Source organism: Hyla sarda, chromosome 10 (assembly GCF_029499605.1).
Source record: "Hyla sarda isolate aHylSar1 chromosome 10, aHylSar1.hap1, whole genome shotgun sequence".
In the NCBI taxonomy this organism is placed as follows: Eukaryota; Metazoa; Chordata; class Amphibia; order Anura; family Hylidae; genus Hyla; species Hyla sarda.
The window spans coordinates 59,692,270-59,706,093 of record NC_079198.1 but is presented as its reverse complement, the minus strand read 5'-3'; the positions used below and the strand labels follow the sequence as shown (position 1 = coordinate 59,706,093).

At 39.9% G+C, this 13,824-nt stretch overlaps 1 protein-coding gene across 4 annotated transcripts in view; it reads left to right on the top strand.

Annotated features, from left to right (window-relative positions):
- The first annotated feature begins 218 nt into the window (after positions 1–218).
- CACNG8 (calcium voltage-gated channel auxiliary subunit gamma 8) overlaps positions 219–13,824 on the top strand; it is a 124,357-nt gene continuing 110,751 nt past the window's right edge. For 2 of the 4 annotated variants that reach the window (XM_056543004.1, XM_056543001.1), the window contains exons 1-2: positions 219–812; positions 7,343–7,468. The gene's annotated coding sequence lies outside the window, so the exon portion shown is untranslated. The remainder of the gene's footprint in view (positions 813–7,342; positions 7,469–13,824) is intronic. The other 2 variants (XM_056543000.1, XM_056543003.1) reach the window with 1 other exon arrangement.

Here is a 13,824-nt window from a genome sequence, read left to right as displayed (position 1 = left end):
TTGTAGCTTTGCAACATCTGGAGGGCCACAGTTTGAAGAGCGCTGTCCTAAGATAAGAAATGGGTTTGCAAACATGATGATGGAAAGCACTTTAGTCTTGTAAACGATTTGATCAGAAGACTATTGGAGATGAGCATCTCAGGTTGCCATGGAAACTATGGGAGCTGGAGAGGGAGAGGAAGGGGGGGAAGGAGAATAAGGAAGGAGGCCTGACGTCTATTACAGTAGAATTAACCAGAGTCAATGCATTGTGCCAGTGTAACCAGCGCTGCCAGCCACCACAGAGGGGACTGCAGCCACCACTGGCTTCACCCTCATGCCATGCTTGTCAGCTGTGCCTCCTTCCTATTCCAGAGCAGATTCATGGCCCATTGTGCCTGAGCTCCACATTGTGTTGTGGGCATCAGTGGTGCCCCTCCTGTGTAGTCAGCCACATATATGTATTAGTCTCCCTCCTGTGTAGTCAGCCACATACATGTATTAGTCTCCCTCCTGCCTCTGCTCCCCTCCCCCACCTGGATCCCAGCGCTGTGTACACGCTCTCTGCCTCATTCTCTCTCCCTCCATCTCTCTCCCCTTTTCTCTCGAGTAGTTTTTTTCACAGTGGTTTCTCCCAGTGACATAATAACAGGATGCTGAAGTCTTTCTCCTTTTCTGCAAAATATCCCCTTTTAAAATAAACGCCATTTCCCAGAACCTTCCAGGGCATAAGGGAGAGAGGAGCGGAGACATCCAGGGATTTGTGAAGCATCTTCAGCTCCCCCCAATATACCCAGACACACATCCCCATCCAAGCACACCTTATAACAAAGGTAAGAGGCTCCTTGGAATGCCATGGTACCTGCTGGCTGCTCCATGCCACTTTCTATATGTATGAGCATATGTGTGCATGGTAATTGGATCATGTATGTTATGTATGTGCATGCCTTGTGGATGTAGTATGCCTGTGTTTATTTATATGATGGATGCAGGGGAAATATTTAGGTCTTTTTGTGTATTTGATTTCCAAACAAATGAACCCAGTTTTATTTCACATTGTATCTGCTCCCAGTAACACTGGGAATCATTGTATCCCCTTCCTTCCATTATAAATGGGCATATCCCTTCTGGAAAATGCAACAGATACTTAGTTGCATGTTTAACAATTGGCTTTATCTGGGACTTTAAGAGGATTTATTAAATGCTGGCAATAACTGAGGGCTGCTGTTGCTGTTCATGTATTGGAAAATGACATATATATATATATATATATATATATATATATATATAAATCATATATACAGCATGCACAATCTGCTGCTGTGCCATGGAGGCTTGCATATGACTTAATCCTGTCTTGAAGATTAGGATAGCTTTTTGGAAAATGGGAAGTGATACATAAATGTTATATATTGATACTGTACGTGTGTGTATTTGTGTGTATTTCTGAATTTAAAAGCAATACCTATGCATTTATAATGATTATTGTATTTGTGTGTTTAATACATTTAGTCACATACTCTAATTATATATATATATATATATATATATATATATATATATATATATATGTGTCTCCAAGGCTCAGGAAGCGGCTTTGTTTTATTTCCGTTGTCCTTCTTCCTCTTCCCCATTACTGGCGCTTGATATACTGGCATGATCTTTATCATGCAATAGGATGTGTATGTGAAGTGTAGGTGCCCCATCCACCCCTGCAGCCGGCTCTGAGCAGGTGGCCACTGCTCTGCAGGAGAGGGTATTTAGGGATTTCACTTTCTCCAGTAAGATTGTTGGTGAGATGTGTTTTTGCTTTGGTGGTAGTTGATCATTATTAATTAGGTTCGTACAGAAGCCCTTATACATGTTATATGCTCTTCTATGTATATTATGCTCTATTCTCTTGTGTTTCAGTTTGTGGGATGAAGAAGGATTTATTGCACAAAATAAAAAATCATCAGAATAAAGGGGGGGGGGAATATTTTAAGATAGGTTTGTATATACCATATATATATATATATATATATATATATATATATACATATACTGATTAATACCAAATATCTTACAGTACATTATGTAGATATGTTACCAATATAACCAGATATATTGATGGCTTATTAAGAATTCCATTGATCTTGTGCACTTGTAAACTGTCCTACTGTAAAGGTAGTCGGAACACCTTGGATCCTGGCTCCAACCTCATTATTCCCATGTTTATATATCTCTTTTTCCTGCTTACAAATAATTTTTTTCACCACAACCAATAAATGAATAGGCCTTTTAAAATCCCGGGGGAATATGAGCGTGTGTTACCTATGCATTTTTCATGTTAAACTGCAGCCCCCTACAGGATTTAAAGTGTTAATGAGGTCATATTTCACAATGGTACCTCATATGATACCTCATAAGTGTATTATAACACCTTTGAGCTTTGATATCTGATACTCACTAGGACCAAGAAATATTACGGCCATGCTGTTTTATAGGGAGTAAGTGAACTTCCATAGTCTTCATTGTATGATGCAGTAACTAACAACTTACATTACAGCCAGTAAACTATTTATGTGTTTTGCAGATTTATTTATTTTTTATGTCATATATGCTAAATGTGAAAAAAATAAAATGAGGAATAAATTCATTAGCAAGTGCCCCAAGAAAGGCCTTAGTCTGGTGCTGCCTTATTGTGCTGGCCATAGTTACCTATTGTAAAGGTGTATGCTTTGAATAGCAAATCATCATATTGGTCAGATTAATAACCATCTCCAATTTCCATTCATATTCCTGCTCCGTGTGATCTTGTAATCCTGTTTAGGAATTTAAAGGCATTTCTCTGCAAGACAGACCACAGCGGAAACCAGGCTCATGTGTGATTGTCCACATTGTTTTACAGGGATTGTTTTGTCCTTTTTTTCTTTGTTTTACTTTCAAAGCTATATATTTTCAGAAGCTGCATGAATATAGAGGGACACTGTATGCCAATGCTTATTTGAAAGGGTGCAAAACTTAACGCAAGGAATTATTCCAATTTCCATATCACAAATCCATGCATTTACCTGTGCATTTTTGGAACATATTTACAATTTAAACATGCATTCGGCAAGGATTACCCATTGATGAATCCAAGGGATAGATTCTACATAGTTTACATACTAAATCTATGTCAAGAAGTGACAGGTCTCTTTTTTTTTTCTTGACACGGATTTCAAATCTGCAGCCGAAAATACTGTGCCGTTTGAACGCCAACACAGATTTAGATTTATAATCAATGGGAGGCAGTTTATAGGCAGATTTAACATGGATTTCTGCCGCACCATCACAGGGGAAATGAAGCATTACACAAATTAAAATGAATAGCCTGTTTATGCATTGCACATATATAGGTTTTGACATCAAAAGACCCAGATAATTTTAGAGCAAAAATGGGGACTCAAAGCACTCTTCCATGGCAGAGTATTGCTGTTTTAGTGTGGCAGATAAAGAGCATCTTGGTCTGAAGTTCCTGTCATGTCCAGCATTACACAACACTTTAATTTGGATAGGCTGAGTATAGTGCTTTATTTCCCCTGTGGTGACATTGCAGGGAAATTGAACACTTACCACCTGGTTTCCCTACAGATTAATGCTGACTGATAGGGGTCTCATCAGGAGAACACTCTGAGGTCAACTTGTTGTCAAGGGACCCTACTAAAAGTAAGGATTATCCAAAGCAGAGACCCCTTTTAATCGTCTAATAAATTATGTGAAAATGGGTTTTCTATACCAGACAGCCCAGTTTAAGATTATAATCAACATTTGCCAGGACAATTTATACCATTGACTATTCACATGTGCCAGGTAGTGGCTGCCAAGTCTAATAAAGTCATTGGATACCACAAGAGAGGCATAGAGGCTTGTGACAAGAACATAGGGGGATATTTATCAAAACCTGTCCAGAGGAAAAGTTGACTAGTGGCCCATAGCAACCAATAAGATCGCTTCTTTTATTTACACCTGTTTTGATAAATCACCCCCATAATTTTTCCTCTGTATAAATTACCACTCAGACTGCATATGGAGGATTGTGTCCAGTTTTGACCATTTGTATAAGAAGGACACGTCTGAACTGGAGAGGGTGCAGAGGAGGGCGATCAAGATAATTAATCAAGCCTGGGGTATTTCGTTTGGAGAAAAGACATCTTAAAGGTGGTTTGCTGGCAATGTACAAATATATGAATGGACAGTATAAAGATCTTTCTAGTATTCTTTTTTTACCTAGACCAGTAACCATGACAAGGGGGCATCCTCTAAGTCTAGAGGAAATAAGGTTTTACCATAATCACCGACAAGAGAATCGTTACTGTAAGAGAAGTGAGACTAAGGAACTCTCTGCCACATGATTTTGTGATGCCTGAATCTATAAACAAGTTCGGGGGGGCTTGAAAATATATTATCACAGGTAGAGATGAACAAAGTTACTGTGATTCGATTTGTCACAAACTTCTCGGCTCGGCAGTTGATGACTTTAGCCTGCATAAATTAGTTGCTCTGGTGGGCTGGAGACTCTCCTAGGACTGCATCCACCTTTTCCAGCCCACCGGAGCACCTGAAAGCTGAACTAATTTATGCAGGCTAAAGTCGGCAACTGCCGAGCCGAGAAGTTTGTGACGAATTGAATTACTGTAAGTTCGCTCATCTCTAATCACAGGTTATGTATGGAATGTTGATCCAGGGATTCATTCTGATTGCCATATGGGGAATGATTTTTTTCCTCTGTTATGGGGCAATTTGCATCCACCTTTTAGCTGTTTTTTCTTCCTCTGTAACACAGTAGGGTTTTTACATCAAGGTTGCACTTGATGATCTTTTTTTCAACCTTTTAAACTATGTAACTATATGTAACATGAAATAACAGCCTTAAGAAGAGTTAAAGAATACATGTAATCAAACCATATTTTCTAGACTAATTCTGATTATATTTCTTAACTACTCCTAACACCCTTCCTGCCCTTAAAAAATATACCCTTCCCCTTGCTCACATTGTGCGAGCTCCCGACAGGAGAAAGTGGGTGTTCTCCAGTAAACGCAGCATCACTGAAGCCTGCAAAAGCTGTGCCTCGCCATTCCCTGACCACACTTCCTAAGTTTGGTCTCCTGTCAGGCCGGGAGGAGACCAAACTAACTGTTTGACTTGCCGAAGGAAACAGAATAGAGCCACCTAGTGGCTGTTTTTTTCAATCACATTAAAAACATATAAAGGTTGAGAATTTTAACAGCAAGTAAATTGCAAAGTGTCTTATAATTACATAAGGAACAATATATTACAAGTTTAGTTTGGTGACAGGTACTCTTTAAGATTTTTTCTCCAACTTGGTTACTAATAAGAAGTCCAGAAAACTCATTTGTCTTACATATCCCCAGCCCTGCAATACATATTTGTAAATTATTTATTTATAACACACCCACTCCAATGTTATGCTGTCTTCACTCTTGACTCAGCGTTCTGAAGAGGAGGAGCGAACACTGTTCTTGGGTTAAATCAGCTCTGAGCTTCCGCCAGAGCTCCAGGGACCTTTTAGGATAGAATCTCCAGTGAGAGTACCTAAAGCTCAGCTGGAACAGCTGGAGCAGGGACAGGAAGAAAGAGGACAAAAAAAAAAAAACTGAATAAAGGAAACCTGTCCTAAACCATAGTGGGGTTCCTAGCCCCAAACCTGCTCAGGGTGAAAGGTGGAGCCCCTTTCCACTACTTCCTGTTTTTATGTTTTGTTCTTAGCCCTCCTAATTATAGCACCTTGTTGGCAACCATATGTATTATGAATATATTGAATAATTCAAAAGAAAGGGGATTTTAGTGAATAAGTCATACAAAGTTATCAATAAAGATGGCACAAATCGTGTGTGTGGATCCATTGAGCTTTCTACACATAACTTCTATGTTAATGTTAAAAAAAGCCAAGCTTCTAATACAAATATACTTCTTGATGTAACATGTTGGTATTATTTGTGAACTGTAGATGTACAATGAGTTGAGCAGGCCTACATGTATAAGCATACTGAGGCACCGTACCTGAAATCCAAAACACAAAACCTTTCTTATTTTTCCTACTAACTTCACTTGAGCTCCCGTATGTGCAGTCACTTGATTATTATAGAATACAAAGCTTTACTAAAAATACACAGCTGCTTTCTAGGCCCTTATTACTGAGGAATAATTGCGACATTTACTAATTGTTATCAAGAAATGAAAGATTTTGCACAGAAATTAATGATTTAGTTAAACAGTCATTTAAAGGACAAGTGACTCATAGCTATTTTAGCTAGGGGTTTGTAAACAGAGTACTTTCAGGGGATAACATACTTTGAACAGAGAGACTGAATTACTGTATTAAAAAAAAAACTCTGAATTACTGATTTAGACATTTAGTTGGCTACACCAAATCCCCTCGACTATTCCACAACTATAATTCACTCCAATTTATACCATCTAAACAAGACAGTAAAACTATCTGCCTAATAGGACTCCACATGTCATATGATATCTAGAACCAATAGATTAGACCGAATCTTGTAAGGTGCACTGTGGGACGTCCATGAATGAGAGCTGATTCTCAGCACATTCCATAGCTGCTCAATTGGATTGGGATCTAGGAAATATGGAGACCAAGTAAACACCTTGTGGCAGCAAGCATTGTCCTGTTAAAAGAGGCTACTATCATTAGGTATCACTGCGGTCAAGAGTTTTTTTTAGTGAGTTCACTTTAGCAATTTCCAATGGCTGAGAGGAAAACCAATTACTTGAGATCTGTGGAATTTGTAGACCAAGTCCACCTTAAACCATTTCTGAATGTATTTAGCAGTTTGGCAGGATACATTTTCCTGGTAAAAAAAAAAAAGGCCACTGCCTTTAGAGAATATAGGACTGTTAACCATAAAGGAGTATGCCTGGTCTGCAATAATGTTTAGGTAGATGATGTATGTCATAGTCACAAGAATGCATAACATGGCCTGCAAAATGTAATAGGCTTTGTTTACTTTTTCCCATAGTCCATCTTGGAGACATCTCACAAAGTAAGTGACATACATGCACATGTACCACCCCTGACAGGAACCATTGTTACAAGAAAATAAATGTAAATCTCTTCCTTTCTATTATTTCTGATCATTTATAGAAAAAGCTGCTACCCTGTTCACACTCTTTTTTGAGTCACTTGAACAGACACTGTCAGGGCTGTGTTGGATCTAGCAGAATGACCATGTGAATAGTGACATTGAGATCATGTAATCCCTGCCTATATTAGCATACACAGTACTCGTATTAGCGCTATGTGCATAGTGATTGAGAAGGCAGAAACAGAAAAAATACTATTTTTGCTTTCTTTTGTAGGTGTCTGACGGCCAGCCCATGACCCACGGCTGCACAATCTTCCATGTAGCCACTATTCTAGAATGCTTTGACAAGAACTTATAGGAGTAAACCCCTAAATGATTGCTGTAAAAAGGCATATCAGAGGTAATTAATAGGTTAATGCAGACCTCTTGATTTGATTAATTTAGGAGGAGACTTTGGGGTTTCCTTGTTTGCACACGTGTGTGGAGTTTTGCCCTTTTACACCAGCTGCACCTGTTTAAAAGAAAAAAATGGGTGTGACCTTTTGTAAAAAGGCGCTTGACCTAATCCAGAATCTAAGTTATTATTAACAGGGACCCAATTAAATGGCGTTCATCATAGGCATATGTTGGAGGTATATCAACACTAAGGTTATGCAGGGTGAAAAGATCTTTAATTAGACTGGCATTTCTTATACCAGTCTGACTCTTTAACAGAAATGCATCTGCAGTAAGATGTGCCATATTTATTAAGAATCTATGAAGGAGAAGGCGCTCCATAGGGGAAATAACACCGGAGACAGGTTGGGAATCTGGGAAAGATAAGAGCCGCTCACCCTGGGTAGTTGTGTAGCAACATACACAACAATGGTAATTGCGTGGTATAAAAGGTTCGTCTGCAACCCTCCCTCGAGATAGGTCAAAGTAGTATCGTTCCAACTTCAAGGTGTAACGGAATCTGTCCGGCACTGACAGGACCAGGAAAACAGCGGGATCAGGTAGATTCAAGTTTATTGTCCAGAATACAATGAATTTCACTGTGCAAGTGCAGATTCATCAGGCAGATGAAGCTGTGCTTGTGCAGTAAAACGTGTTGCATTCTGGGCAATAAACTTGAATCTTTCTGATCCCGCTGTTTTCCTGGTCATGTCAGCAGCGGCCAGATTCCGTTACACCTTGAAGCTGGTACAATACTACTTAGATTTATTAAGAGGCATAGGTCTCTTAATAAATTGTGCACCCCTGCGGCTGTCTGTGTATCATAAACTAAAAATTACACCAGAAGAACATTGGGCGTTATTCATCATTGTGTTCTATTCCTTTTTTTGGTCTAAATCTGCAAATTTTCTTTACTTTTGCACTAATTGTGTTTTTTTTCTTTTGTGCTTTTTTTTTTTTACAACTTCTAAATTCCGTCATTTTGAACTTTTGGTCTTGCTAGACCAGTTTTTGAAGTGACGGATGCAGTGGTAACGTTTTTATTATCTGCATGTTTTTAATTTTTGCGCAAAATTCCCCACAAATAGTGCAAAAAAAAAAAAAAAAACTGCAAATCTAGACCACATCTTGACCAGGTCTAAAAAAAATTACTAATTCTGTCTGATTGCCAAAAATCAAAAAACATTAGCCAAAGTGAAAGAGAGGGAGATTGAGACTTTAGTGATCCAAAACGGGATAAAGATACATTTTTTTAATAAAATTTCATAGAGTACCATTAAAAAAATTATAATAAAAAAGATACAGTAGTGATGGAAAAAATTGTATTTAACGAAATGTATCTTTTTTTATAACTACATTTTTTTAAATTTTTAAACAGGGATCAATTTATGTGTGTAAAATGTAGCCAACAATAATAAAAATTTAATGATCACAGAAAAGAGTAGTAATAGCGGAGCAACTCACCCGGTATGCTGGAGGTGATTCAAACGAGGAACATCGCGGTCAGGCGTGGAAGCAACGGGATGCTGAAGATATTACGGGGGGAAGTCAGACGTCGGGCCACAGCCGTATCGCACCAACTGGTCGCTGGGGCCTGACGAAGCACCAAACGGTGCGATACGGCTGTGGCCCAACGTCTGACTTCCCTCCATAACATCTTCAGCATCCCGCTGCTTCCTCGCCTGACCGCGATGTTCCTCATTTGAATCACCTCCACCATACCTGGTGAGTTGCTCCGCTATTACTACTCTTTTCTGTGATCATTACTTTTACCTGTGTTATTGCCGTAGAGCACCACCCACAGGAGATTGCATACCTGCTATATCAAACCACGTTCTATCAGGAGTTTTCATTTAGAGACACATAGGGCTGTGCCGGAGCTGTCTTTTCTTCTGGGTTCACAATAATAAAAATGTAGTGTGTTCTATTAACCCTTTTGACGTGGCGTTCAAAGTGTATTGCCGCATCTAAAGTGAAACTAAAATACCCCTGGCTAGCTCAGTGGGCTGTTTTGGACCGCCACGGTGAAATTGCGGCATCCCGAACAGCTGTAGGACAAGAGGAGGGTACCCCTACCTGCCTCCTTGTGTCGTATCGCTGAATGACTGCTCAGTGCCTGAGATCCAGGCATGAGCAGTCAAGCAGCAGAATCATTGATCTATGTTATCCTATGGGATAACAAATATCAATGTAAAAGACCAGTATATGCAGTGTTATAGCCCCCTATGTGGGCTATAACATTGCAAAAAATAAAAGTAATTAAAAAGTAATATAAAAGTTAATTAAGATCATTTAACCCCCTTCCCTAATAAAAGTTTGGATAAACATATATTGTATCGCCACGTGCGGAAATGTCCAAATTATAGTAATATATTTTTAATTAAACCGCACAGTCAATGGAGTACGTGCAAAAAAATTCAAAAGTCCCAAAATTTTTGGTCACTTATTATATCATGAAAAAATGAATAAAAAGTGGTAAAAAAAAGTCTGATCAATACAGTAGTACAAGTTGCTAAAAACTTGAGATTATGGTGCAAAAAATGAGCCATCATACTGCCCCGTATCCAGAAAAATAAAAAAGTTATAGGGGTCAGAAGATTACAATTTTAAACGAATAAATTTTCCTGCATGTAGTTATGATTTTTTTAAAGAAATACAACAAAATCAAATCTATATAAGTAGGGTATCATTTGTCCTTCTCCACAAAATGCTTAAATACCATTGGCAGTATATGACCACTGAGCAAACAAACACCTTAAAGGGGGTATCAAAAATCATTGTGCAACAAAATTGAAGAAAAAACACCATTTTGTAACTTTTGGGGACTTCCGTTTCTACACAGTACATTTTTCGTTAAAAATGACACCTTATCTTTATTCTGTAGGTCCATACGATTAGTATGGACCTACAGAATAAAGATAAGGTGTCATTTTTACGGAAAAATGCACTGCGTAGAAACGGAAGCGCCCAAAAGTTACAAAATTGTGTTTTTTTCTTCAATTTTGTTTCACAGTGATTTTTGATAACCCTTTAAAGGTGTACTCCGCCCCTAGCATCTTATCCCCTATCCAAAGGATAGGGGATAAGATGTCAGATTGCCGGGGTCCCGCTGCTGGGGACCCCCGGGATCTCAGCTGCGGCACCCCACTATCATTACTGCACAGAGCAAACTCGCTCTGTGCGTAATGACAGGCAATACAGGGATCGGAGCATCGAGGGGGGGAGCCGTGACGTCACGGCCCGCCCCCTCAATACAAGTCTATGGGAGGGGGTGTGGTGACCATCACGCCCCCCCATAGACTTGCATTAAGGGGGCAGGCCATAACGTCACGAGGGGGCGGAGCTATGATGTCACAATGCTCCGGCCCCTGTATCGCCCGTCATTACATACAGAGCGAGCGTGCTCTGTGCAGTAATGATAGCGGGGTGCAGCAGCCGAGATCCCGGGGGTCCCCAGCAGCGGGAACCTGGCGATCTGACATTGTATTTCCTATCCTTTGGATAGGGGATAAGATGTCTAGGGGCTGAGTACCCCTTTAAGGTTTTCGTTCGCTCAGTAGTCACATGCTGCCGATGGCATCTAAGCATTTTGTGGAGAAGCACAGTAGGTTGCTTGACACATTAAGAAGTGTCTTATGTGACATCACTTCCCCACAAATATTCAAGCAGGTTCTTTGATTCTGTGGTTTAAACACATTGGTTTACTCCTAGTGTGGAAGCACCGTACAGCCTGTCTTTTATTTTACGTTCAAAAAAAGAGTATTGCTCCATGTCAACACCTTGCTGAACTGCATCTTCATTTCGTGCAGAAAATCTTATTTCTGACGATGCTTCTCCAATGAAAGGAGTCGGGGGGAGATTTATTAAAACCTGTTTAGAGGAAAAGTGGAACAGTTGCTTCTTTAATTTTTAGAGGCCTTTTTAAAAACTAAAGACGCAATCTGGTTGTTATAAGCAGCTGCTCCACCCTAAAGCTCAACACCACAGGTTTTGATAACTATCCCCTCCCCCATATCTATATATTTTGTCTTTGTGTTTGTCTGTATCTAATAAAGTTGTGACCGGATTTGGAGCTTTACAGTTCTTTAGCCATTTGTTTATGCAAATGCTGCATTAAAAAGAACAACTTGTTGCACAAAAAAGCATGCTTAGTACATATTGGGGGATATTTACCAAAACCTGTCTAGAGGAAAAGTTGCCCAGTTGCCCATAGCAACCAATCAGCTTGCATCTTTCATTTTGCAGTGGCCTTGTTAAAAATGAAACAAGAGAGCTGATTGGTTGCTATTGGCAACTGGGCAACATTTCCTCTGGACAGGTTTTGGTAAATCTCCCTCAATGTACTTATTTCTGAAGATATATATTTTTTTCATGCTAAACAATGAATGGTACCAATAATGCTGACCATGCCTACATGTCAGAATCTGGTTTTCTTTGTTTATACAACATTGAAGATGCATTCTTTTCGTTAGGTAATAAGAAAATAGAGTATAGTAGAAGATGATTCTTAAATGCTACCACACAGTATGTGTCAGCAGATCAGAGAGTTGAGTACTGATCAGCTGAGACAGAATACACAATTGATAAAGGGGTTTTCTGGCACTCTATTATTGTGGCATAGCTTTTGGAGACGGCACAAATATCAGAGGGGTGAAAGCCCAATTCCTGACACCCCACCAAGTTGATTGATTAATTGTTTACCCACACAGCTTTATACAGTACATCTGGTATTGGATGTGCCGGGTATTATCAGTCAGTCCTACTCACACCCACCACTGAATGTACAAACATGGGGCTGGTTAACAATGAAAATACCGCTGCAGTGCTGCTTCCTTTTTAATCATCATTGATGTCAAATGGGTTTGCTGGCACCTTAATATTGATGATCTATCCTTAAGATAGGTCATCAATATTATATTGGTAGGACACCAACTCCCAAACTCCCCCATCAGTGACTCACAACTGACTTGTGTATTGTTTCTTTTCTCTTTGACCCAGACAAGAAATTAGGCTTATCTCAATAAATACGCTCTTTCTTGGCACATTATGTGTATATATATATATATATATATATATATATATATATATATATATATGTGTGTGTACTGGTGGAAGTATAAAATGGGCTCTTGGGTTGAGGTCGCTGCATACATGGCAGGTGCCAACTGCTATCTACAGCTGACACTTATTGTCAGTGAATGGCATTGGCGGTGAACAGACAGGGAGATGATATTCAACCCTAAACCCCTGTCCCTGCCTACTTGTGGTTTTCACCCTTATAAGTGCAGTCTCAGCTGGGTGATAGCCCCTTCCTAAAATATGGGGCAGCAACAAAGGGAACAGATAGACAGAAAGACAAAGACCAGCAAGCCAGGTTAGTACCTAGAGGATACAATGTGACACAGGCAGCTCATAGTTGGAGTACAGTGCAAGATTCATAAGCAAGGACAGGATGTTATTGCAGAATCAGAGGTAGGTGATACAGTCAAATCCAAGGGTCAGAAGCCAGGAGGATTCATTAAAGTCCTAGTCAGCAGCCAGAAGGTTAAACAAAGGTAGTAGCACAGAGGTCAAAACACAGCAAATCCAACCTATGCAAAATAACTTCAGACACGCATATTGTTTTCAGGTATCAACTGAACCTGGTTTAAAGGGGTACTCTTCCCACAGACATCTTATTCCCTATCCAAAGGATAGGGGATAAGATGTCTGATTGTGGAAGTCCAGCCGCTGGGAACCCCATGTGACCTCTGTGCAGCACCCATGCTGCACTCGGCATTCTAAACAGTATGTGTAGAACACTGGGTTTCCACGGCCGGAGATGTGAAGTCACGATACGCCCCCTTGTGACGTCATGCCATGCCCCCTTCATTCATGTCTATGGGAGGGGGCTTGACAGCCCCTCCCTCTCTGATTAGCTAACAAGCCCAGCTAGCAGTAAGGCTGATAGCCGTGACAATAGAGCAATGTGCACCCATCCCGATACATAGAGAGAGGGAGCATATTTCATTCACCACTTAACAACGAATAGGTAATGATTTGACAATAGGTCGCTCCGATGCCAGCATGTTGGCCGGTTAACTTTTCAGATGTCACAGTGAATAGCAACATCGGCATCAGTTAAATTATTTGACAGGTGTCACGCATGTCATGATCCCGATAGGCACCCATGACCCAGAATGTCTGGCTGTCAAGAGGTTATCTTTGCATTCAGAGGCATGCCAAGCTAGAAAAATAGGTTATTTTCTGATTATTGATTCCCTTTAAGTACCTTCGACAAAGTTTGCAGCCTAAGCATCTTTGGTTTCTTGCTTATACACC